The sequence below is a fragment of the Spea bombifrons genome, chromosome 2 (assembly GCF_027358695.1).
Source record: "Spea bombifrons isolate aSpeBom1 chromosome 2, aSpeBom1.2.pri, whole genome shotgun sequence".
Classification (NCBI taxonomy): Eukaryota; Metazoa; Chordata; class Amphibia; order Anura; family Pelobatidae; genus Spea; species Spea bombifrons.
This window is the reverse complement of record NC_071088.1, coordinates 124,826,643-124,849,926: the sequence shown is the minus strand read 5'-3', so window position 1 is coordinate 124,849,926 and position 23,284 is coordinate 124,826,643. Positions and strand designations below refer to the sequence as shown.

At 37.1% G+C, this 23,284-nt stretch overlaps 23 non-coding genes across 23 annotated transcripts; all 23 read left to right on the top strand.

Moving 5' to 3' along the window:
• Positions 1-210: 210 nt before the first annotated feature.
• TRNAT-UGU (transfer RNA threonine (anticodon UGU)) lies at positions 211-284 on the top strand. The gene has a single exon. It is a non-coding gene; the product is annotated as a tRNA-Thr (tRNA).
• A 436-nt stretch (positions 285-720) lies between these two features.
• Positions 721-794, top strand: TRNAT-AGU (transfer RNA threonine (anticodon AGU)). The gene has a single exon. It is a non-coding gene; the product is annotated as a tRNA-Thr (tRNA).
• A 437-nt stretch (positions 795-1,231) lies between these two features.
• Positions 1,232-1,305, top strand: TRNAT-AGU (transfer RNA threonine (anticodon AGU)). Its single transcript has one exon. It is a non-coding gene; the product is annotated as a tRNA-Thr (tRNA).
• Positions 1,306-1,540: 235 nt separating this feature from the next.
• On the top strand, positions 1,541-1,614 carry TRNAT-CGU (transfer RNA threonine (anticodon CGU)). The gene has a single exon. It is a non-coding gene; the product is annotated as a tRNA-Thr (tRNA).
• Positions 1,615-2,054: 440 nt separating this feature from the next.
• Positions 2,055-2,128, top strand: TRNAT-UGU (transfer RNA threonine (anticodon UGU)). Its single transcript has one exon. It is a non-coding gene; the product is annotated as a tRNA-Thr (tRNA).
• A 438-nt stretch (positions 2,129-2,566) lies between these two features.
• On the top strand, positions 2,567-2,640 carry TRNAT-AGU (transfer RNA threonine (anticodon AGU)). The gene has a single exon. It is a non-coding gene; the product is annotated as a tRNA-Thr (tRNA).
• Positions 2,641-3,386: 746 nt separating this feature from the next.
• Positions 3,387-3,460, top strand: TRNAT-CGU (transfer RNA threonine (anticodon CGU)). Its single transcript has one exon. It is a non-coding gene; the product is annotated as a tRNA-Thr (tRNA).
• Positions 3,461-3,898: 438 nt separating this feature from the next.
• TRNAT-AGU (transfer RNA threonine (anticodon AGU)) lies at positions 3,899-3,972 on the top strand. The gene has a single exon. It is a non-coding gene; the product is annotated as a tRNA-Thr (tRNA).
• Positions 3,973-4,922: 950 nt separating this feature from the next.
• TRNAT-UGU (transfer RNA threonine (anticodon UGU)) lies at positions 4,923-4,996 on the top strand. The gene has a single exon. It is a non-coding gene; the product is annotated as a tRNA-Thr (tRNA).
• A 436-nt stretch (positions 4,997-5,432) lies between these two features.
• Positions 5,433-5,506, top strand: TRNAT-AGU (transfer RNA threonine (anticodon AGU)). Its single transcript has one exon. It is a non-coding gene; the product is annotated as a tRNA-Thr (tRNA).
• A 436-nt stretch (positions 5,507-5,942) lies between these two features.
• On the top strand, positions 5,943-6,016 carry TRNAT-AGU (transfer RNA threonine (anticodon AGU)). Its single transcript has one exon. It is a non-coding gene; the product is annotated as a tRNA-Thr (tRNA).
• A 440-nt stretch (positions 6,017-6,456) lies between these two features.
• Positions 6,457-6,530, top strand: TRNAT-UGU (transfer RNA threonine (anticodon UGU)). The gene has a single exon. It is a non-coding gene; the product is annotated as a tRNA-Thr (tRNA).
• A 438-nt stretch (positions 6,531-6,968) lies between these two features.
• On the top strand, positions 6,969-7,042 carry TRNAT-AGU (transfer RNA threonine (anticodon AGU)). Its single transcript has one exon. It is a non-coding gene; the product is annotated as a tRNA-Thr (tRNA).
• Positions 7,043-7,788: 746 nt separating this feature from the next.
• TRNAT-CGU (transfer RNA threonine (anticodon CGU)) lies at positions 7,789-7,862 on the top strand. Its single transcript has one exon. It is a non-coding gene; the product is annotated as a tRNA-Thr (tRNA).
• A 440-nt stretch (positions 7,863-8,302) lies between these two features.
• Positions 8,303-8,376, top strand: TRNAT-UGU (transfer RNA threonine (anticodon UGU)). Its single transcript has one exon. It is a non-coding gene; the product is annotated as a tRNA-Thr (tRNA).
• A 438-nt stretch (positions 8,377-8,814) lies between these two features.
• TRNAT-AGU (transfer RNA threonine (anticodon AGU)) lies at positions 8,815-8,888 on the top strand. The gene has a single exon. It is a non-coding gene; the product is annotated as a tRNA-Thr (tRNA).
• A 438-nt stretch (positions 8,889-9,326) lies between these two features.
• On the top strand, positions 9,327-9,400 carry TRNAT-UGU (transfer RNA threonine (anticodon UGU)). The gene has a single exon. It is a non-coding gene; the product is annotated as a tRNA-Thr (tRNA).
• Positions 9,401-9,838: 438 nt separating this feature from the next.
• TRNAT-AGU (transfer RNA threonine (anticodon AGU)) lies at positions 9,839-9,912 on the top strand. The gene has a single exon. It is a non-coding gene; the product is annotated as a tRNA-Thr (tRNA).
• A 7,649-nt stretch (positions 9,913-17,561) lies between these two features.
• On the top strand, positions 17,562-17,635 carry TRNAT-AGU (transfer RNA threonine (anticodon AGU)). Its single transcript has one exon. It is a non-coding gene; the product is annotated as a tRNA-Thr (tRNA).
• Positions 17,636-18,381: 746 nt separating this feature from the next.
• On the top strand, positions 18,382-18,455 carry TRNAT-CGU (transfer RNA threonine (anticodon CGU)). Its single transcript has one exon. It is a non-coding gene; the product is annotated as a tRNA-Thr (tRNA).
• Positions 18,456-18,895: 440 nt separating this feature from the next.
• On the top strand, positions 18,896-18,969 carry TRNAT-UGU (transfer RNA threonine (anticodon UGU)). Its single transcript has one exon. It is a non-coding gene; the product is annotated as a tRNA-Thr (tRNA).
• A 952-nt stretch (positions 18,970-19,921) lies between these two features.
• Positions 19,922-19,995, top strand: TRNAT-UGU (transfer RNA threonine (anticodon UGU)). The gene has a single exon. It is a non-coding gene; the product is annotated as a tRNA-Thr (tRNA).
• Positions 19,996-20,433: 438 nt separating this feature from the next.
• Positions 20,434-20,507, top strand: TRNAT-AGU (transfer RNA threonine (anticodon AGU)). The gene has a single exon. It is a non-coding gene; the product is annotated as a tRNA-Thr (tRNA).
• Positions 20,508-23,284: the final 2,777 nt, after the last annotated feature.

Below are 23,284 nucleotides of genomic sequence, written 5' to 3'. Positions count from 1 at the left end.
CTGTGATTCTTAATTGATGACATCCCACTAAGAATGTGAGTTTCTTTTAAATGTAAAAGTTTCAGCTAAAAATACAACAAAACAGCCCAATTTTCCATTGCTAGTTCAAATCATTACTGCTATAGTAAGATTTGTTCTTCTTTAACAAATTACTCAAATGTTGAAGAGCAGTGTAGACCATGGTTTTGAAAAAACCAAAACAGACACTAAGGCATTGTGGCTTAGATGGTTAAAGCGCCTGTCTTGTAAACAGGAGATCCTGAGTTCGACTCTCAGCAGTGCCTAGCTTTTAGAGCACCCACTCTTCAATTTGTGCCTAGACTGTGAAGTCTGGGTCCAGTCTAATTCTAAAAGAAGTTAAAGGCTTAAAGAATCAAGACCATCTAGATGTCAGTAGGTTTTTACTCATGGTCTATAATCCCGTGCTGGTTAAACACACTAATTCTCTTGTTTATACTGAGCCTAACAACTGAGTTCCTGGTAGGTGTTTGTGGCATATCTGAATCATCTTATCCTGTGATTCTTAATTCATGACAACCCACTTCGAATGTGTTTCTTTTAAATGTAATAGTTTCAGCTAAAAATAATACAAAACAGCCCAATTTTCCATTGCTAGTTCAAATCGTTACTGCCATAGTAAGATTTGCTCCTTTCTAACATATCGGTCAAATGTTGAAGAGCAGGATACTCTGTGGTTTTAGAACGAACTGCAGGTGTCAAGGCGCTGTGGCTTAGATGGTTAAAGCGCCTGTCTAGTAAACAGGAGATCCTGAGTTCGACTCTCAGCAGTGCCTGAGTTTTAACGCATCCACTGTTGAATTTGTGCCTAGTCTATGAAGACCGCGTCCAGTCTAATTCTAAAAGAAGTTAAAGGCTTCAAGAATCGTGACCATCTAGATCTCAGTAGATTTTTTCTCATCGTCTATAATCCCGTGCTGGTTAAACACACTAATTCTCTTGTTTATACTGAGCCTAACATCTGAGTTCTTGGTAGGTGTTTGTGGCATATCTGAATTATATTATCCTGTGATTCTTAATTGATGACATCCCACTAAGAATGTGAGTTTCTTTTAAATGTAAAAGTTTCAGCTAAAAATACAACAAAACAGCCCAATTTTCCATTGCTAGTTCAAATCATTACTGCTATAGTAAGATTTGCTCCTCTCTAACATATCGTCAAATGTTGAAGAGCAGGGTAGTCCATGGCTTTGCAAACCCTCATAGCCTTTGAGGCGCTGTGGCTTAGTTGGTTAAAGCACCTGTCTAGTAAATAGGAGACCCTGAGTTCGACCCTCAGCAGTGCCTACATTTTAGAGCATCCACTGTTTAATTTGTGCCTAGTCTATGAAGTCCGGGTACAGTCTAATTCTTAAAGAATTTAAAGGCTTAAACAATCATGACCATCTAGATGTCAGTAATTTTGTTCCCATTGCTAGTTTGAATCATTACAGCTATAGTAAGATTTGCTCCTCTCTAACATGTCGGTCAAATGCTGTAGAGCAGGGTACTCCATGGCTCTGGAAAAACACACCAACATCAAGGCGCTGTGGCTTAGTTGGTTAAAGCGCCTGTTTCGTAAACAGGAGATCCTGAGTTCAAATCTCAGCAGTGCCTGACTTTTAGAACATCCACTGTTTAATTTGTGCCTAGTCTATGAACTCCGGGTTCAGTCTAATTCTTAAAGAAGTTAAAGGTTTAAACAATCATGACCATCTACATCCCAGTTGGTTTTTACTCATTGTCTATAACCCCGTGCTGGTTAAACACACTAATTCTCTTGTTTATACTGAGCCTAACATCTGAGTTTTTGGTAGGTGTTTGTGGCATTTGTGAATTATCTTATCCTGTGATTCTTAATTCATGACATCCCACTTCTCATGTGAGTTTCTTTTCAATTTAATAGTTTCAGCTAAAAAGACTGCAAAACAGCCCAATTTTCCATTGCTAGTTCAAATCATTACTGCTATAGTAAGATTTGTTCTTCTCTAACAAATTACTCAAATGTTGAAGAGCAGTGTAGACCATGGTTTTGGAAAAACCAAAACAGCCACTAAGGCATTGTGGCTTAGATGGTTAAAGCGCCTGTCTTGTAAACAGGAGATCCTGAGTTCGACTCTCAGCAGTGCCTAACTTTTAGAGCACCCACTCTTCAATTTGTGCCTAGACTATGAAGTCTGGGTCCAGTCTAATTCTAAAAGAAGTTAAAGGCTTAAAGAATCAAGACCATCTAGATGTCAGTAGGTTTTTACTCATGGTCTATAATCCCGTGCTGGTTAAACCCACTAATTCTCTTCTTTATACTGAGTCTAACAACTGAGTTCTTGGTAGGTGTTTGTGGCATATCTGAATCATCTTATCCTGTGATTCTTAATTCATGACAACCCACGTCGAATGTGAGTTTCTTTTAAATGTAATAGTTTCAGCTAAAAATAATACAAAACAGTCCAATTTTCCATTGCTAGTTCAAATCGTTACTGCCATAGTAAGATTTGCTCCTTTCTAACATATCGGTCAAATGTTGAAGAGCAGGATACACTGTGGTTTTAGAACAAACTGCAGGTGTCAAGGCGCTGTGGCTTAGATGGTTAAAGCGCCTGTCTAGTAAACAGGAGATCCTGAGTTCGACTCTCAGCAGTGCCTAAGCTTTAACGCATCCACTGTTGAATTTGTGCCTAGTCTATGAAGACCGCGTCCAGTCTAATTCTAAAAGAAGTTAAAGGCTTCAAGAATCGTGACCATCTAGATCTCAGTAGATTTTTTCTCATCGTCTATAATCCCGTGCTGGTTAAACACACTAATTCTCTTGTTTATACTGAGCCTAACATCTGAGTTCTTGGTAGGTGTTTGTGGCATATCTGAATTATATTATCCTGTGATTCTTAATTGATGACATCCCACTAAGAATGTGAGTTTCTTTTAAATGTAAAAGTTTCAGCTAAAAATACAACAAAACAGCCCAATTTTCCATTGCTAGTTCAAATCATTACTGCTATAGTAAGATTTGCTCCTCTCTAACATATCGTCAAATGTTGAAGAGCAGGGTAGTCCATGGCTTTGCAAACCCTCACAGCCTTTGAGGCGCTGTGGCTTAGTTGGTTAAAGCACCTGTATAGTAAATAGGAAACCCTGAGTTCGACCTTCAGCTGTGCCTGCATTTTAGAGCATCCACTGTTTAATTTGTGCCTAGTCTATGAAGTCCGGGTACAGTCTAATTCTTAAAGAATTTAAAGGCTTAAACAATCATGACCATCTAGATGTCAGTAATTTTGTTCCCATTGCTAGTTTGAATCATTACAGCTATAGTAAGATTTGCTCCTCTCTAACATGTCGGTCAAATGCTGTAGAGCAGGGTACTCCATGGCTCTGGAAAAACACACAAACATCAAGGCGCTGTGGCTTAGTTGGTTAAAGCGCCTGTTTCGTAAACATGAGATCCTGAGTTCAAATCTCAGCAGTGCCTGACTTTTAGAACATCCACTGTTTAATTTGTGCCTAGTCTATGAACTCCGGGTTCAGTCTAATTCTTAAAGAAGTTAAAGGTTTAAACAATCATGACCATCTACATCCCAGTTGGTTTTTACTCATTGTCTATAACCCCGTGCTGGTTAAACACACTAATTCTCTTGTTTATACTGAGCCTAACATCTGAGTTTTTGGTAGGTGTTTGTGGCATTAGTGAATTATCTTATCCTGTGATTCTTAATTCATGACATCCCACTTCTCATGTGAGTTTCTTTTCAATTTAATACTTTCAGCTAAAAAGACTGCAAAACAGCCCAATTTTCCATTGCTAGTTCAAATCATTACTGCCATAGTAAGATTTGCTCCTTTCTAACATATCGGTCAAATGTTGAAGAGCAGGATACTCCATGGTTTTAGAAGAAAAAGCAGGTGTCAAGGCGCTGTGGCTTAGATGGTTAAAGCGCCTGTCTAGTAAACAGGAGATCCTGAGTTCGACTCTCAGCAGTGCCTAAGTTTTAGCGCATCCACTGTTGAATTTGTGCCTAGTCTATGAAGACCGCGTCCAGTCTAATTCTAAAAGAAGTTAAAGGCTTCAAGAATCATGACCATCTAGATCTCAATCGATATTTTCTCATCGTCTATAATCCCGTGCTGGTTAAACACACTAATTCTCTTGTTTATACTGAGCCTAACATCTGAGTTCTTGGTAGGTGTTTGTGGCATATCTGAATTATATTATCCTGTGATTCTTAATTCATGACATCCCACTAAGAATGTGAGTTTCTTTTAAATGTAATAGTTTCAGCTAAAAAGAATACAAAACAGGCCAATTTTCAATTGCTAGTTCAAATCGTTACTGCCATAGTAAGATTTGCTCCTTTCTAACATATCGGTCAAATGTTGAAGAGCAGGATACTCCATGGTTTTAGAAGAAAAAGCAGGTGTCAAGGCGCTGTGGCTTAGATGGTTAAAGCGCCTTTCTAGTTAACAGGAGATCCTGAGTTCGGCTCTCAGCAGTGCCTAAGTTTTAGCGCATCCACTGTTGAATTTGTGCCTAGCCTATGAAGACCGCGTCCAGTCTAATTCTAAAAGAAGTTAAAGGCTTCAAGGATCATGACCATCTAGATCTCAATCGATATTTTCTCATCGTCTATAATCCCGTGCTGGTTAAACACACTAATTCTCTTGTTTATACTGAGCCTAACATCTGAGTTTTTGGTAGGTGTTTGTGGCATTTGTGAATTATCTTATCCTGTGATTCTTAATTCATGACATCCCACTTCTCATGTGAGTTTCTTTTCAATTTAATAGTTTCAGCTAAAAAGACTGCAAAACAGCCCACTTTTCCATTGCTAGTTCAAATCATTACTGCTATAGTAAGATTTGTTCTTCTCTAACAAATTACTCAAATGTTGAAGAGCAGTGTAGACCATGGTTTTGAAAACCAAATCAGCCACCAAGGCATTGTGGCTTAGATGGTTAAAGCACCTGTCTTGTAAACAGGAGATCCTGAGTTCAACTCTCAGCAATGCCTAGCTTTTAGAGCACCCACTCTTCAATTTGTGCCTAGACTATGAAGTCTGGGTCCAGTCTAATTCTAAAAGAAGTTAAAGGCTTAAAGAATCAAGACCATCTAGATGTCAGTAGGTTTTTACTCATGGTCTATAATCCCGTGCTGGTTAAACACACTAATTCTCTTGTTTATACTGAGCCTAACAACTGAGTTCCTGGTAGGTGTTTGTGGCATATCTGAATCATCTTATCCTGTGATTCTTAATTCATGACAACCCACTTCGAATGTGTTTCTTTTAAATGTAATAGTTTCAGCTAAAAATAATACAAAACAGCCCAATTTTCCATTGCTAGTTCAAATCGTTACTGCCATAGTAAGATTTGCTCCTTTCTAACATATCGGTCAAATGTTGAAGAGCAGGATACTCTGTGGTTTTAGAACGAACTGCAGGTGTCAAGGCGCTGTGGCTTAGATGGTTAAAGCGCCTGTTTAGTAAACAGGAGATCCTGAGTTCGACTCTCAGCAGTGCCTGAGTTTTAACGCATCCACTGTTGAATTTGTGCCTAGTCTATGAAGACCGCGTCCAGTCTAATTCTAAAAGAAGTTAAAGGCTTCAAGAATCGTGACCATCTAGATCTCAGTAGATTTTTTCTCATCGTCTATAATCCCGTGCTGGTTAAACACACTAATTCTCTTGTTTATACTGAGCCTAACAACTGAGTTCCTGGTAGGTGTTTGTGGCATATCTGACTCATCTTATCCTGTGATTCTTAATTCATGACAACCCACTTCGAATGTGAGTTTCTTTTAAATGTAATAGTTTCAGCTAAAAATAATACAAAACAGCCCAATTTTCCATTGCTAGTTCAAATCATTACTGCCATAGTAAGATTTGCTCCTTTCTAACATCAGTCAAATGTTGAAGAGCAGGATACTCCATGGTTTTAGAACAGACTGCAGGTGTCAAGGCGCTGTGGTTTAGATGGTTAAAGCGCCTGTCTAGTAAACAGGAGATCCTGAGTTCGACTCTCAGCAGTGCCTAAGTTTTAACGCATCCACTGTTGAATTTGTGCCTAGTCTATGAAGACCGCGTCCAGTCTAATTCTAAAAGAAGTTAAAGGCTTCAAAAATCGTGACCATCTAGATCTCAGTAGATTTTTTCTCATCGTCTATAATCCCGTGCTGGTTAAACACACTAATTCTCTTGTTTATACTGAGCCTAACATCTGAGTTCTTGGTAGGTGTTTGTGGCATTTGTGAATTATCTTATCCTGTGATTCTTAATTCATGACATCCCACTTCTCATGTGAGTTTCTTTTCAATTTAATAGTTTCAGCTAAAAAGACTGCAAAACAGCCCAATTTTCTATTGCTAGTTCAAATCATTACTGCTAAAGTAAGATTTGTTCTTCTCTAACAAATTACTCAAATGTTGAAGAGCAGTGTAGACCATGGTTTTGGAAAAACCAAAACAGCCACTAAGGCATTGTGGCTTAGATGGTTAAAGCGCCTGTCTTGTAAACAGGAGATCCTGAGTTTGACTCTCAGCAGTGCCTAACTTTTAGAGCACCCACCCTTCAATTTGTGCCTAGACTATGAAGTCTGGGTCCAGTCTAATTCTAAAAGAAGTTAAAGGCTTAAAGAATCAAGACCATCTAGATGTCAGTAGGTTTTTACTCATGGTCTATAATCCCGTGCTGGTTAAACCCACTAATTCTCTTCTTTATACTGAGTCTAACAACTGAGTTCTTGGTAGGTGTTTGTGGCATATCTGAATCATCTTATCCTGTGATTCTTAATTCATGACAACCCACTTCGAATGTGAGTTTCTTTTAAATGTAATAGTTTCAGCTAAAAATAATACAAAACAGTCCAATTTTCCATTGCTAGTTCAAATCATTACTGCCATAGTAAGATTTGCTCCTATCTAACATATCGGTCAAATGTTGAAGAGCAGGATACTCCATGGTTTTAGAAGAAAAAGCAGGTGTCGAGGCGCTGTGGCTTAGATGGTTAAAGCGCCTGTCTAGTAAACAGGAGATCCTGAGTTCGACTCTCAGCAGTGCCTAAGTTTTAGCGCATCCACTGTTGAATTTGTGCCTAGTCTATGAAGACCGCGTCCAGTCTAATTCTAAAAGAAGTTAAAGGCTTCAAGAATCATGACCATCTAGATCTCAATCGATATTTTCTCATCGTCTATAATCCCGTGCTGGTTAAACACACTAATTCTCTTGTTTATACTGAGCCTAACATCTGAGTTCTTGGTAGGTGTTTGTGGCATATCTGAATTATATTATCCTGTGATTCTTAATTGATGACATCCCACTAAGAATGTGAGTTTCTTTTAAATGTAAAAGTTTCAGCTAAAAATACAACAAAACAGCCCAATTTTCCATTGCTAGTTCAAATCATTACTGCTATAGTAAGATTTGCTCCTCTCTAACATATCGTCAAATGTTGAAGAGCAGGGTAGTCCATGGCTTTGCAAAACCTCAAAGCCTTCGAGGCGCTGTGGCTTAGTTGGTTAAAGCACCTGTCTAGTAAATAAGAAACCCTGAGTTCGACCCTCAGCAGTTCCTACATTTTAGAGCATCCACTGTTTAATTTGTGCCTAGTCTATGAAGTCCGGGTACAGTCTAATTCTTAAAGAATTTAAAGGCTTAAACAATCATGACCATCTAGATGTCAGTAATTTTGTTCCCATTGCTAGTTTGAATCATTACAGCTATAGTAAGATTTGCTCCTCTCTAACATGTCGGTCAAATGCTGTAGAGCAGGGTACTCCATGGCTCTGGAAAAACACACCAGCATCAAGGCGCTGTGGCTTAGTTGGTTAAAGCGCCTGTTTCGTAAACAGGAGATCCTGAGTTCAAATCTCAGCAGTGCCTGACTTTTAGAACATCCACTGTTTAATTTGTGCCTAGTCTATGAACTCCGGGTTCAGTCTAATTCTTAAAGAAGTTAAAGGTTTAAACAATCATGACCATCTACATCCCAGTTGGTTTTTACTCATTGTCTATAACCCCGTGCTGGTTAAGCACACTAATTCTCTTGTTTATGCTGAGCCTAACATCTGAGTTTTTGGTAGGTGTTTGTGGCATTTGTGAATTATCTTATCCTGTGATTCTTAATTCATGACATCCCACTTCTCATGTGAGTTTCTTTTCAATTTAATAGTTTCAGCTAAAAAGACTGCAAAACAGCCCAATTTTCCATTGCTAGTTCAAATCATTACTGCTATAGTAAGATTTGTTCTTCTCTAACAAATTACTCAAATGTTGAAGAGCAGTGTAGACCATGGTTTTGGAAAAGCCAAAACAGACACTAAGGCATTGTGGCTTAGGTGGTTAAAGCTCCTGTCTTGTAAACAGGAGATCCTGAGTTCGACTCTCAGCAGTGCCGAACTTTTAGAGCACCCACTCTTCAATTTGTGCCTAGACTATGAAGTCTGGGTCCAGTCTAATTCTAAAAGAAGTAAAAGGCTTAAAGAATCAAGACCATCTAGATGTCAGTAGGTTTTTACTCATGGTCTATAATCCCGTGCTGGTTAAACCCACTAATTCTCTTCTTTATACTGAGTCTAACAACTGAGTTCTTGGTAGGTGTTTGTGGCATATCTGAATCATCTTATCCTGTGATTCTTAATTCATGACAACCCACTTCGAATGTGAGTTTCTTTTAAATGTAATAGTTTCAGCTAAAAATAATACAAAACAGTCCAATTTTCCATTGCTAGTTCAAATCATTACTGCCATAGTAAGATTTGCTCCTTTCTAACATATCGGTCAAATGTTGAAGAGCAGGATACTCCATGGTTTTAGAAGAGAAAGCAGGTGTCAAGGCGCTGTGGCTTAGATGGTTAAAGCGCCTGTCTAGTAAACAGGAGATCCTGAGTTCGACTCTCAGCAGTGCCTAAGTTTTAGCGCATCCACTGTTGAATTTGTGCCTAGTCTATGAAGACCGCGTCCAGTCTAATTCTAAAAGAAGTTAAAGGCTTCAAGAATCATGACCATCTAGATCTCAATCGATATTTTCTCATCGTCTATAATCCCGTGCTGGTTAAACACACTAATTCTCTTGTTTATACTGAGCCTAACATCTACGTTTTTGGTAGGTGTTTGTGGCATTTGTGAATTATCTTATCCTGTGATTCTTAATTCATGACATCCCACTTCTCATGTGAGTTTCTTTTCAATTTAATAGTTTCAGCTAAAAAGACTGCAAAACAGCCCAATTTTCCATAGCTAGTTCAAATCATTACTGCTATAGTAAGATTTGTTCTTCTCTAACAAATTACTCAAATGTTGAAGAGCAGTGTAGACCATGGTTTTGAAAACCAAAACAGCCACCAAGGCATTGTGGCTTAGATGGTTAAAGCGCCTGTCTTGTAAACAGGAGATCCTGAGTTCAACTCTCAGCAATGCCTAGCTTTTAGAGCACCCACTCTTCAATTTGTGCCTAGACTATGAAGTCTGGGTCCAGTCTAATTCTAAAAGAAGTAAAAGGCTTAAAGAATCAAGACCATCTAGATGTCAGTAGGTTTTTACTCATGGTCTATAATCCCGTGCTGGTTAAACACACTAATTCTCTTGTTTATACTGAGCCTAACAACTGAGTTCCTGGTAGGTGTTTGTGGCATATCTGACTCATCTTATCCTGTGATTCTTAATTCATGACAACCCACTTCGAATGTGAGTTTCTTTTAAATGTAATAGCTTCAGCTAAAAATAATACAAAACAGCCCAATTTTCCATTGCTAGTTCAAATCATTACTGCCATAGTAAGATTTGCTCCTTTCTAACATATCAGTCAAATGTTGAAGAGCAGGATACTCCATGGTTTTAGAACAGACTGCAGGTGTCAAGGCGCTGTGGCTTAGATGGTTAAAGCGCCTGTCTAGTAAACAGGAGATCCTGAGTTCGACTCTCAGCAGTGCCTAAGTTTTAACGCATCCACTGTTGAATTTGTGCCTAGTCTATGAAGACCGCGTCCAGTCTAATTCTAAAAGAAGTTAAAGGCTTCAAGAATCGTGACCATCTAGATCTCAGTAGATTTTTTCTCATCGTCTATAATCCCGTGCTGGTTAAACACACTAATTCTCTTGTTTATACTGAGCCTAACAACTGAGTTCCTGGTAGGTGTTTGTGGCATATCTGACTCATCTTATCCTGTGATTCTTAATTCATGACAACCCACTTCGAATGTGAGTTTCTTTTAAATGTAATAGTTTCAGCTAAAAATAATACAAAACAGCCCAATTTTCCATTGCTAGTTCAAATCATTACTGCCATAGTAAGATTTGCTCCTTTCTAACATATCAGTCAAATGTTGAAGAGCAGGATACTCCATGGTTTTAGAACAGACTGCAGGTGTCGATGGTCTCATCGATTGAGGAGGACGTGATGACGTGAGACGCGCACGGAGGTGGAGCGCGCGAGCAGAGAAGGAGCGAGGTAGATAGCTGCCTACTGACCTCTGATCTTCGGCGTCGATTTTTGTTATCTCCCGGGTCCGGGTCCAGGTCCGGAACGGCGTGAACAGACCCGAACGGCTGACAGGTGGCTGATAGGCGGCTGACGAGGGGCTGGCGAGGCGAGAGACGAGAGGCAAACGGCTGGGAAGCGGCTGACCAGCGATTGGTGTGCGGCGGACGGACGGGCGGTTTTTGGTGGTTCTGACGGCTTTGGCGGCTATATCAGCTATCAGAGACGGCTATTGCGGATTTGGGACCACGGAGGGGCTACAGAAAGCTAAGTGATCGGTGTTTGAGGAGATACTCCGTGTTTTTTTTTTTTTGTTTTTTTTTTTTGTGTTTAATATTTGCCGCGAAAGCATCCACAAGGGCGTGAATGTGCCGAAAACGACAGAGACAATATTGCGTTTTGGTGGAGACAAAATACACTCCCCCCTTATAAACATCAATATAAAATTTTATTTTTATATGGTATGGTATGGTATACCGTCCTGAAGGAAAATTTTCGCTGGCTTTAAAAGAGAATTGATGATACACATCAGCCGTGCCGCTTTAAAGTTAAAGATAGACCCGGAGAGGCCTACAGAAGCTACCCCCCTGGTGAATATACATTTTAAATGACTTTGTTTGCATTCTCTGATATATATATCAACAGATCTAAGTTGGTTTGAATAGCCACTGTATAAAATTGAAGTGGTAAACCCAAAGCTATTGGAATTTGAAGAAGATCCGGGGAATAGTCTAACTTGTGCTATATCTCTTATTTGAATGCCTACTTAAGACTGCTGTATCCTCTTATATACGTAGCAATAGACCTAAGCTGGCTTGAATATCATCGGTATGAAATTGAGATAGGAACCTTAAAATTAATGGAAATTGAAGAGACCCTGGAAATAGATTAATGAGTATTATATCTCTTGTATAAAGGAGATCTAAATATTGGTTAAAGAAAAAAGGGAAAGAAAAAAAAAAAAAAAAAAAAACCTTTAAGATGGCCTCAAAAAAAGAAGATACGAAATATAAGAAAAGAGAAAAGAGAGAACTTGACCCGAAAAAAGATAAAAAAATTACAACATTATTCTCACCTCAGGGATCAAAAAAAATGGAGGATTCAATATGTCTATCAGATATCACTATTGAGGATCATAGTAGACATTCACTAAGCCCCGGTGTTCAAACTACACAAATGATTACTAAGGACTATTTGCAGCAATGCATGGATATACAACTGAATCTTTTTAAAGAAGAAATTTTGAAGATCCATAATGACTGGAAAGAGGAACATAAAAGAATAGAAGGCCGTTTAAAAGTAAATGAACAAAAATCTGAATACCTGGAAAATGAACTAAATCTCATTAAGGAAGAACTGGTCCGAAAGGAAGGTACAATCAAAGTTCTTGAACAAAGATTAATTGATACAGAGGACAGAACACGAAGGAAGAATTTAAGGATCCGAGGTATTTCAGAAGATATTAAACAGGAATCTCTAAGGGGCTATCTACAAGAACTATTTAAAGATATGGAAATACCTGGGAGTGTAAGAGAGGAAGAACTGGAAAGAGTACACAGGACGATCAAACCGAAGAACATTGCAGAATCTCTACCACGAGATATAATTATACGTTGCTCAACCTTTTATATACGTCAAAAAATTTTGAAATCATCTAGAGACTATATACCTCGGAAGGACAAATTTCAAAACTTACTTTTTTTTCAGGATTTATCTGCTGATACAAGAAGAAAAAGGATGGAGTTTAAAGAAGTGACTAAAATACTCCGAGAGCGCAACATTTATTATAACTGGGGCTTTCCTGTTAAATTATTTATTAAAGTAGGGAAACAATTAATTAAAATGTCGTCAGCCGATGAAGTGAAGCAATGGCTAAAAGATAACCCGATGTAAAGTGGGGTAGCACTATATGACGGAAATAGGGAGATGTGTTTTTTTTTTTTTTTTTGCAAGCATAAGTCTATAGGAGACACGATAGAGTAGAATTTTGAAATATGGTGGAAACTAAATACAAGATGGTTACATAGGATATTTGGTCAAGGGAGACAGAAATCCCTTTACCCTAATTTGTATTCACTAGTTATGTGGAGAGTTTTTTTTTTTTTTTTTTTTTTATTGAAATTCACATTGAATGGCAGAATGAGGGTGTAATCAATAGAATTTTACTATTTGTTAAAAGTATAGAAACATACACACAAAGCTATATGAGATGTGACATAAGAAGGTTGATTACGTAATAAGGATGGAATCTAAGCACAAATACACAATAGCGGATATTGGTTTAAAGAGATAGAAGTAATAACACAAAAGGGATATGAATAGGAAATTAGACACCTTAATTATAAGATAATATGAATATATTTGGCACATAGAGATATGATATACGGAATGGACTTGTTAGCTTGAGGGAGGTTAATGTAAGGTATGGCACTGGGCGCTCATGCGCTGTAATCTATTCCGATATATACACTTTTTTTTTTTATTTATTTATTTTTTTCTCCCTATTTATTTATCTAATAATTTATTAACTCGTCTCCTTCTTTGAGACTCAACCTAGGTGGATGTACCTTAACTCCGGTTACTATGTTCTTAAGGGGGTTTTACTTACCGGGAGGTTTAAGTACAATGATTTCCACAATAATGTATAAATGTGAGTGGTGTATGAATGTGTCTTGTAAGGGAATAATGAAAGTTAAGTGTATGAATATGGTAATTTTGGAGTCTTCAAAATGGAATGGTTTAAGATATATCATAATTACTAATGGCAAGTAATAGAATAGATTTAATTAAATTTATTACATTGAATGTACAAGGGCTTAATCTCCCACATAAAAGGCGCTCTCTTTTTGACCTTTTGATTAAGGAACATATAGATGTGTGCTGTATTCAGGAAACACACTTGAAATGCAGTGATATACATAGGTTAAAAAATGAGAAATATACATTGATAGAACACTCATCTCTAACGCGGAAAAAAAAACGGGGAGTTGCTATATTAGTATCTAATAACATTAAAGTTGAAGTTATATATAGACAAAAGGATCTATCGGCTAGATATGTATTCGTTATATGTAAACTAGATGATAAAATATTCTCGTTATTAAATATTTATGCCCCAAATACCAAACAGATACATTTTCTTAATACTACCTTACATAAAATACAGAAATATATCCAGGGAACATTCCTTTGTTTGGGGGACTTTAACTGTGTATTAGATTTTGAATGGGATAGTACAAGCACCCCAAAAAATAAAAGATGTAATCAGCTCAGGTTGTCTAAAGCTTTCCAAGAAGCTCTTGGTAAAAATGAGCTATATGATATTTGGAGAGCTCTAAGACCTTTAGATAAAGATTATACTTTTTTTTCGCAACACCATAAAGTATTTACACGGATAGACTTAATCTTAACTAATGCCAAAATATTACAAGATTGTAAGAGTATATCGATAGGGAATATAGCATGGTCTGACCATGATCCTGTCTGCCTTGCGATTAATAAAAAATATAGACGGAGTCCACAACCGTGGAGGCTTAAGGAATTCCTTTTAAGAAGTAAAGAAAGTCTAGAATTTATCATTAAGGAATCAACTCAATTCTTCCAGGAAAACCTTACTAAAGATATTAGCCCAGGGAATGTATGGGCAGCATATAAATGCGTCTTGAGAGGGTATTTAATTAAGAGAGAAGCATATAATAGGAAGAAAAGAAATGAAAAATTGTCAGATCTACATATTTCCTTAAATAATCTTAAAAAGAAATGTCGAGATAACCCTACCGATCAGGATTTTTCGGACATGATTAAAATAAAAAAAGAGATTGAACAGCGCCTCTTGAATATAGCTAATCAGAATTTAATTAAAATGAAACAAAAATTCTATTATTCAGGAAATAGAGCAGAGAAACTTCTTACGAACCAACTAAAAAAAAGGAAACTTAAAGCTAGAATATATAAAATTAGGAAGGGGAAGGAATACGTATTTAGTCCTGAGGAGGTAGGAAAAGCTTTTGGAGAATTCTATTCTAATTTATATCATATATCAAATCAAAACCAGGATAGGGAACAAATGAGGAATTATTTAATAGACTCTAAGCTCCCGAAAATACCAGAAAATGTAGCGGAACAAATGGACAGTCCTTTTTTAGAGGATGAAGTTTGTAGGGCGATTAAGTCGTTAAAAATCCATAAAGCTCCGGGTCCAGATGGTTATATAGCTTTGTTCTATAAAAAATTAGTAAAACATCTGGTACCCCACTTAACTAAGGTATTTAATGATATCCGGATTACTAGGATCTTTCCGAATGGGATGCTTGAAGCCTCTATTATTCCTATTCTTAAAATAGGAAAAGACGAGATGAATGTAGCAAATTATAGACCAATCTCGCTGATTAACATAGATACAAAATTATATTCAATAATACTGGCTGATAGATTAAAAGAGGTATGTCCCCAGCTAATACATGGAAATCAAACTGGTTTTGTAAAAGGGAGACATTCTAATGACAATGTGCGTAAAATTATTGATCTGGTCGAATATGTTTCCAATTATAAAGTGCCTTCTCTATTTTTGGCCCTCGATGCAGAGAAGGCATTTGATAGGGTCAACTGGATGTTTATTGAAGAAACATTATATGCATATGGTTTTAAGAAAGGGTTTATCGATTCGGTACTATCATTATATTCTAATCCATGTGCTAAAGGGATAGGACAAGGTTTTACTTCTGATTGGATCAAAATATTTAACGGTACCAGGCAGGGATGTCCTCTTTCTCCTCTTCTGTACATTCTAACCATTGAGCCTCTTGCGGCCAGGATTAGGAATAACAAAGATATCAAAGGCTTGGTGATAGGAAATGTAGATAATAAAATCAGTTTGTATGCGGATGACATCTTAATCTCGTTGTATGATCCCATTAACTCATTAAGTAAAGTGATGGAAGAAATTACAGTATTTAGTGAATTCTCTAACTATAAATTAAATACAAGAAAGACCCAGGCAGTTAATATGAATCTACCGGAAAATATAAAAACGAGATTGGGGGAAGAATAAGATTTTATATGGGAGTCTACAAAATTCGAATATTTAGGAATTATCATCCCTTTGAAAATAACACAAATAATAGATATTAATTATGGAAAACTTCGCGATCAACTTATACGCCAACTAGCAGAATGGAAAGGATTATTTATATCTTGGATGGGAAGAATAAATGTTATAAGAGCATACATAATCCCAAAATGGTTTTATCTATTGCGAATGATCCCCATTAAATTACCCTCTTTGTGGACTCAAGCATTTCAAAAAAATATTGAAAAATTTATATGGGCAGATAAGAAGCCTAGAGTAGCAAAAAAAGTCCTATATGCTAGTAGAAATAATGGAGGTCTAAATGTTCCTTGTTTAGAAAGATGCGCCCAGGCAAGTATACTTACCCATATAATGAAGCTACAATACAAAAATAGTTGTAAAGAGGAATGGTTCATGATTGAACAAGAACTGATAGGTATGGCAAACCTAGAATGTCTATTATGGAAACACCAGGACAAATTAAAATCGATTACAAATATTTTACCTATTTCCCTAAAAAGTGCCATAGAATTTTGGAATCGCTTTAAATATCGGGTAGGACTCCAAAATAAAGTTGTTATGTCTGCACCTCTGGAAATTCTCGTTAATAACATTTCATCACTAAGCCTTAAAAACTGGGAGAACTTCAGTAATAAGAGAATAGGCGACTTATATAGCTCAAATAAATTCAATACCTTTCCTCGGCTTAAGGAGGATTTTAAGTTGAGTGACTCCGAATTTTTTACTATGTATAGAATTTGTCATTACTTAAAGACTCATATATATGTGGGAGAGAGATCTCTGTTGAGCCAAAAGATTGTGGACATGTTCTCTTCAGAAGTAATTATTAAAGGGCTGAGGAAGTGGTATTCCTTTTTAGAAATATTAGAAACTCCCTTCGAAAACTCCATTTTAAGGTCTTGGCAACAAGACTTGAAAATTTCAATAGAACAAAAAAGTTGGATAACTAGCTTAGGCGAAGTCAATAAATTTTCTCACTGCTTGAATATGATAGAACTGCACTTCAAGATAGTATTAAGATGGTATATGATACCCGTGAAACTAGCTAAATTTAATTGTAATGCCACATCCACATGTTGGAGGTGTGAACTAGGAAAGGGCACATATGTGCATATATGGTGGAAGTGCAATCTGATACAACACACATGGGGTGAACTATTTAAGATAATATCGGAACTTTTTAATAGACATATAAATCCCACTCCTGAAAAAGCTTTATTACATATCAATTTGTTAAATCTTTCTGTTAACCAAAAAGCATTATATATCCAATGTTTATTAGCGATGAAAATAATCATAGCGAGACATTGGTTACAAAAAACATCTATTAATATAGACCATGTAATAAATCAAATTAACCATCAATGTGTCATGGAACGAGGCTTTTACTACGCGCATCAGAAAATATATAAATTTAATAAAATATGGAGACCTTGGTTAATAAAATATCCCAATCTATTCTCTGACTATAGCTATTAAATCATAATACCGTGTAAAAATACTGAAAATTTTGAAGACTCGAGTGGTATGAATGGAGTATGAGTGTGAGTGTCAAACCCTCTTCTTTCTTTTCTTCTTTTTTTTTTTTTTTTTTTTCTTCTTGGGAGCAAGAAGCCAGGAGGAGCCAGTTACTAATATCCTGGTATATTTGTTCACTATGTTCTTTTAAGAGGCAATGGAAATAATTTTATTGGATAGATATTCAAATGTTGAAATAGTTTAACAGCTCTTTGAAATGTATTATAGAGTTACATGAGATATGGGACAAACTATTGTTACAGTTTATACTATACTGAAGCGATTGCCTATGTTGTATTTATATGCAGAAAAAAAATAAATGTAATAAAAAAATAAAAAAAAAAAAAAAAAAACTTAAATGGGAACCAATTAAGTCCCAACACGTATACAGAGCTATGGTGGAAAAAATGGAAGAAAACCCCATGAAAAAGCAATGCTGTGTTTACAGGAGCCACCAGGAAAAAAAAAAAAAAAAAAGAACAGACTGCAGGTGTCAAGGCGCTGTGGCTTAGATGGTTAAAGCACCTGTCTAGTAAACAGGAGATCCTGAGTTCGACTCTCAGCAGTGCCTAAGTTTTAACGCATCCACTGTTGAATTTGTGCCTAGTCTATGAAGACCGCGTCCAGTCTAATTCTAAAAGAAGTTAAAGGCTTCAAAAATCGTGACCATCTAGATCTCAGTAGATTTTTTCTCATCGTCTATAATCCTGTGCTGGTTAAACACACTAATTCTCTTGTTTATACTGAGCCTAACATCTGAGTTCTTGGTAGGTGTTTGTGGCATATCTGAATTATATTATCCTGTGATTCTTAATTGATGACATCCCACTAAGAATGTGAGTTTCTTTTAAATGTAAAAGTTTCAGCTAAAAATACAACAAAACAGCCCAATTTTCCATTGCTAGTTCAAATCATTACTGCTATAGTAAGATTTGCTCCTCTCTAACATATCGTCAAATGTTGAAGAGCCGGGTAGTCCATGGCTTTGCAAACCCTCACAGCCTTTGAGGCGCTGTGGCTTAGTTGGTTAAAGCATCTGTATAGTAAATAGGAAACCCTGAGTTCGACCCTCAGCAGTGCCTGCATTTTAGAGCATCCACTGTTTAATTTGTGCCTAGTCTATGAAGTCCGGGTACAGTCTAATTCTTAAAGAATTTAAAGGCTTAAACAATCATGACCATCTAGATGTCAGTAATTTTGCTCCCATTGCTAGTTTGAATCATTACAGCTATAGTAAGATTTGCTCCTCTCTAACATGTCGGTCAAATGCTGTAGAGCAGGGTACTCCATGGCTCTGGAAAAACACACAAACATCAAGGCGCTGTGGCTTAGTTGGTTAAAGCGCCTGTTTCGTAAACAGGAGATCCTGAGTTCAAATCTCAGCAGTGCCTGACTTTTAGAACATCCACTGTTTAATTTGTGCCTAGTCTATGAACTCCGGCTTCAGTCTAATTCTTAAAGAAGTTAAAGGTTTAAACAATCATGACCATCTACATCCCAGTTGGTTTTTACTCATTGTCTATAACCCCGTGCTGGTTAAACACACTAATTCTCTTGTTTATACTGAGCCTAACATCTGAGTTTTTGGTAGGTGTTTGTGGCATTTGTGAATTATCTTATCCTGTGATTCTTAATTCATGACATCCCACTTCTCATGTGAGTTTCTTTTCAATTTAATACTTTCAGCTAAAAAGACTGCAAAACAGCCCAATTTTCCATTGCTAGTTCAAATCATTACTGCTATAGTAAGATTTGTTCTTCTCTAACAAATTACTCAAATGTTGAAGAGCAGTGTAGACCATGGTTTTGGAAAAACCAAAACAGCCACTAAGGCATTGTGGCTTAGATGGTTAAAGCGCCTGTCTTGTAAATAGGAGATCCTGAGTTCGACTCTCAGCAGTGCCTAACTTTTAGAGCACCCACTCTTCAATTTGTGCCTAGACTATGAAGTCTGGGTCCAGTCTAATTCTAAAAGAAGTAAAAGGCTTAAAGAATCAAGACCATCTAGATCTCAGTAGGTTTTTACTCATGGTCTATAATCCCGTGCTGGTTAAACCCACTAATTCTCTTCTTTATACTGAGTCTAACAACTGAGTTCTTGGTAGGTGTTTGTGGCATATCTGAATCATCTTATCCTGTGATTCTTAATTCATGACAACCCACTTCGAATGTGAGTTTCTTTTAAATGTAATAGTTTCAGCTAAAAATAATACAAAACAGTCCAATTTTCCATTGCTAGTTCAAATCATTACTGCCATAGTAAGATTTGCTCCTTTCTAACATATCAGTCAAATGTTGAAGAGCAGGATACTCCATGGTTTGAGAAGAAAAAGCAGGTGTCAAGGCGCTGTGGCTTAGATGGTTAACGCGCCTATCTAGTAAACAGGAGATCCTGAGTTCGACTCTCAGCAGTGCCTAGGTTTTAGCGCATCCACTGTTGAATTTGTGCCTAGTCTATGAAGACCGCGTCCAGTCTAATTCTAAAAGAAGTTAAAGGCTTCAAGAATCATCACCATCTAGAACTCAATCGATATTTTCTCATCGTCTATAATCCCGTGCTGGTTAAACACACTAATTCTCTTGTTTATACTGAGCCTAACATCTGAGTTTTTGGTAGGTGTTTGTGGCATTTGTGAATTATCTTATCCTGTGATTCTAAATTCATGACATCCCACTTCTCATGTGAGTTTCTTTTAAATTTAATAGCTTCAGCTAGAAAGACTGCAAAACAGCCCAATTTTCCATTGCTAGTTCAAATCATTACTGCTATAGTAAGATTTGTTCTTCTTTAACAAATTACTCAAATGTTGAAGAGCAGTGTAGACCATGGTTTTGAAAAAACCATAACAGCCACTAAGGCATTGTGGCTTAGATGGTTAAAGCGCCTGTCTTGTAAACAGGAGATCCTGAGTTCGACTCTCAGCAATGCCTAGCTTTTAGAGCACCCACTCTTCAATTTGTGCCTAGACTATGAAGTCTGGGTCCAGTCTAATTCTAAAAGAAGTAAAAGGCTTAAAGAATCAAGACCATCTAGATGTCAGAAGGTTTTTACTTATGGTCTATAATCCCGTGCTGGTTAAACACACTAATTCTCTTGTTTATACTGAGCCTAACAACTGAGTTCCTGGTAGGTGTTTGTGGCATATCTGACTCATCTTATCCTGTGATTCTTAATTCATGACAACCCACTTCGAATGTGAGTTTCTTTTAAATGTAATAGCTTCAGCTAAAAATAATACAAAACAGCCCAATTTTCCATTGCTAGTTCAAATCATTACTGCCATAGTAAGATTTGCTCCTTTCTAACATATCAGTCAAATGTTGAAGAGCAGGATACTCCATGGTTTTAGAACAGACTGCAGGTGTCAAGGCACTGTGGCTTAGATGGTTAAAGCGCCTGTCTAGTAAACAGGAGATCCTGAGTTCGACTCTCAGCAGTGCCTAAGTTTTAACACATCCACTGTTGAATTTGTGCCTAGTCTATGAAGACCGCGTCCAGTCTAATTCTAAAAGAAGTTAAAGGCTTCAAGAATCGTGACCATCTAGATCTCAGTAGATTTTTTCTCATCGTCTATAATCCCGTGCTGGTTAAACACACTAATTCTCTTGTTTATACTGAGCCTAACAACTGAGTTCCTGGTAGGTGTTTGTGGCATATCTGACTCATCTTATCCTGTGATTCTTAATTCATGACAACCCACTTCGAATGTGAGTTTCTTTTAAATGTAATAGTTTCAGCTAAAAATAATACAAAACAGCCCAATTTTCCATTGCTAGTTCAAATCATTACTGCCATAGTAAGATTTGCTCCTTTCTAACATATCAGTCAAATGTTGAAGAGCAGGATACTCCATGGTTTTAGAACAGACTGCAGGTGTCGATGGTCTCATCGATTGAGGAGGACGTGATGACGTGAGACGCGCACGGAGGTGGAGCGCGCGAGCAGAGAAGGAGCGAGGTAGATAGCTGCCTACTGACCTCTGATCTTCGGCGTCGATTTTTGTTATCTCCCGGGTCCGGGTCCAGGTCCGGAACGGCGTGAACAGACCCGAACGGCTGACAGGTGGCTGATAGGCGGCTGACGAGGGGCTGGCGAGGCGAGAGACGAGAGGCAAACGGCTGGGAAGCGGCTGACCAGCGATTGGTGTGCGGCGGACGGACGGGCGGTTTTTGGTGGTTCTGACGGCTTTGGCGGCTATATCAGCTATCAGAGACGGCTATTGCGGATTTGGGACCACGGAGGGGCTACAGAAAGCTAAGTGATCGGTGTTTGAGGAGATACTCCGTGTTTTTTTTTTTTTTTTTTTTTTTTTTGTGTTTAATATTTGCCGCGAAAGCATCCACAAGGGCGTGAATGTGCCGAAAACGACAGAGACAATATTGCGTTTTGGTGGAGACAAAATACACTCCCCCCTTATAAACATCAATATAAAATTTTATTTTTATATGGTATGGTATGGTATACCGTCCTGAAGGAAAATTTTCGCTGGCTTTAAAAGAGAATTGATGATACACATCAGCCGTGCCGCTTTAAAGTTAAAGATAGACCCGGAGAGGCCTACAGAAGCTACCCCCCTGGTGAATATACATTTTAAATGACTTTGTTTGCATTCTCTGATATATATATCAACAGATCTAAGTTGGTTTGAATAGCCACTGTATAAAATTGAAGTGGTAAACCCAAAGCTATTGGAATTTGAAGAAGATCCGGGGAATAGTCTAACTTGTGCTATATCTCTTATTTGAATGCCTACTTAAGAGAAGACTGCTGTATCCTCTTATATACGTAGCAATAGACCTAAGCTGGCTTGAATATCATCGGTATGAAATTGAGATAGGAACCTTAAAATTAATGGAAATTGAAGAGACCCTGGAAATAGATTAATGAGTATTATATCTCTTGTATAAAGGAGATCTAAATATTGGTTAAAGAAAAAAGGGAAAGAAAAAAAAAAAAAAAAAAAAACCTTTAAGATGGCCTCAAAAAAAGAAGATACGAAATATAAGAAAAGAGAAAAGAGAGAACTTGACCCGAAAAAAGATAAAAAAATTACAACATTATTCTCACCTCAGGGATCAAAAAAAATGGAGGATTCAATATGTCTATCAGATATCACTATTGAGGATCATAGTAGACATTCACTAAGCCCCGGTGTTCAAACTACACAAATGATTACTAAGGACTATTTGCAGCAATGCATGGATATACAACTGAATCTTTTTAAAGAAGAAATTTTGAAGATCCATAATGACTGGAAAGAGGAACATAAAAGAATAGAAGGCCGTTTAAAAGTAAATGAACAAAAATCTGAATACCTGGAAAATGAACTAAATCTCATTAAGGAAGAACTGGTCCGAAAGGAAGGTACAATCAAAGTTCTTGAACAAAGATTAATTGATACAGAGGACAGAACACGAAGGAAGAATTTAAGGATCCGAGGTATTTCAGAAGATATTAAACAGGAATCTCTAAGGGGCTATCTACAAGAACTATTTAAAGATATGGAAATACCTGGGAGTGTAAGAGAGGAAGAACTGGAAAGAGTACACAGGACGATCAAACCGAAGAACATTGCAGAATCTCTACCACGAGATATAATTATACGTTGCTCAACCTTTTATATACGTCAAAAAATTTTGAAATCATCTAGAGACTATATACCTCGGAAGGACAAATTTCAAAACTTACTTTTTTTTCAGGATTTATCTGCTGATACAAGAAGAAAAAGGATGGAGTTTAAAGAAGTGACTAAAATACTCCGAGAGCGCAACATTTATTATAACTGGGGCTTTCCTGTTAAATTATTTATTAAAGTAGGGAAACAATTAATTAAAATGTCGTCAGCCGATGAAGTGAAGCAATGGCTAAAAGATAACCCGATGTAAAGTGGGGTAGCACTATATGACGGAAATAGGGAGATGTGTTTTTTTTTTTTTTTTTGCAAGCATAAGTCTATAGGAGACACGATAGAGTAGAATTTTGAAATATGGTGGAAACTAAATACAAGATGGTTACATAGGATATTTGGTCAAGGGAGACAGAAATCCCTTTACCCTAATTTGTATTCACTAGTTATGTGGAGAGTTTTTTTTTTTTTTTTTTTTTATTGAAATTCACATTGAATGGCAGAATGAGGGTGTAATCAATAGAATTTTACTATTTGTTAAAAGTATAGAAACATACACACAAAGCTATATGAGATGTGACATAAGAAGGTTG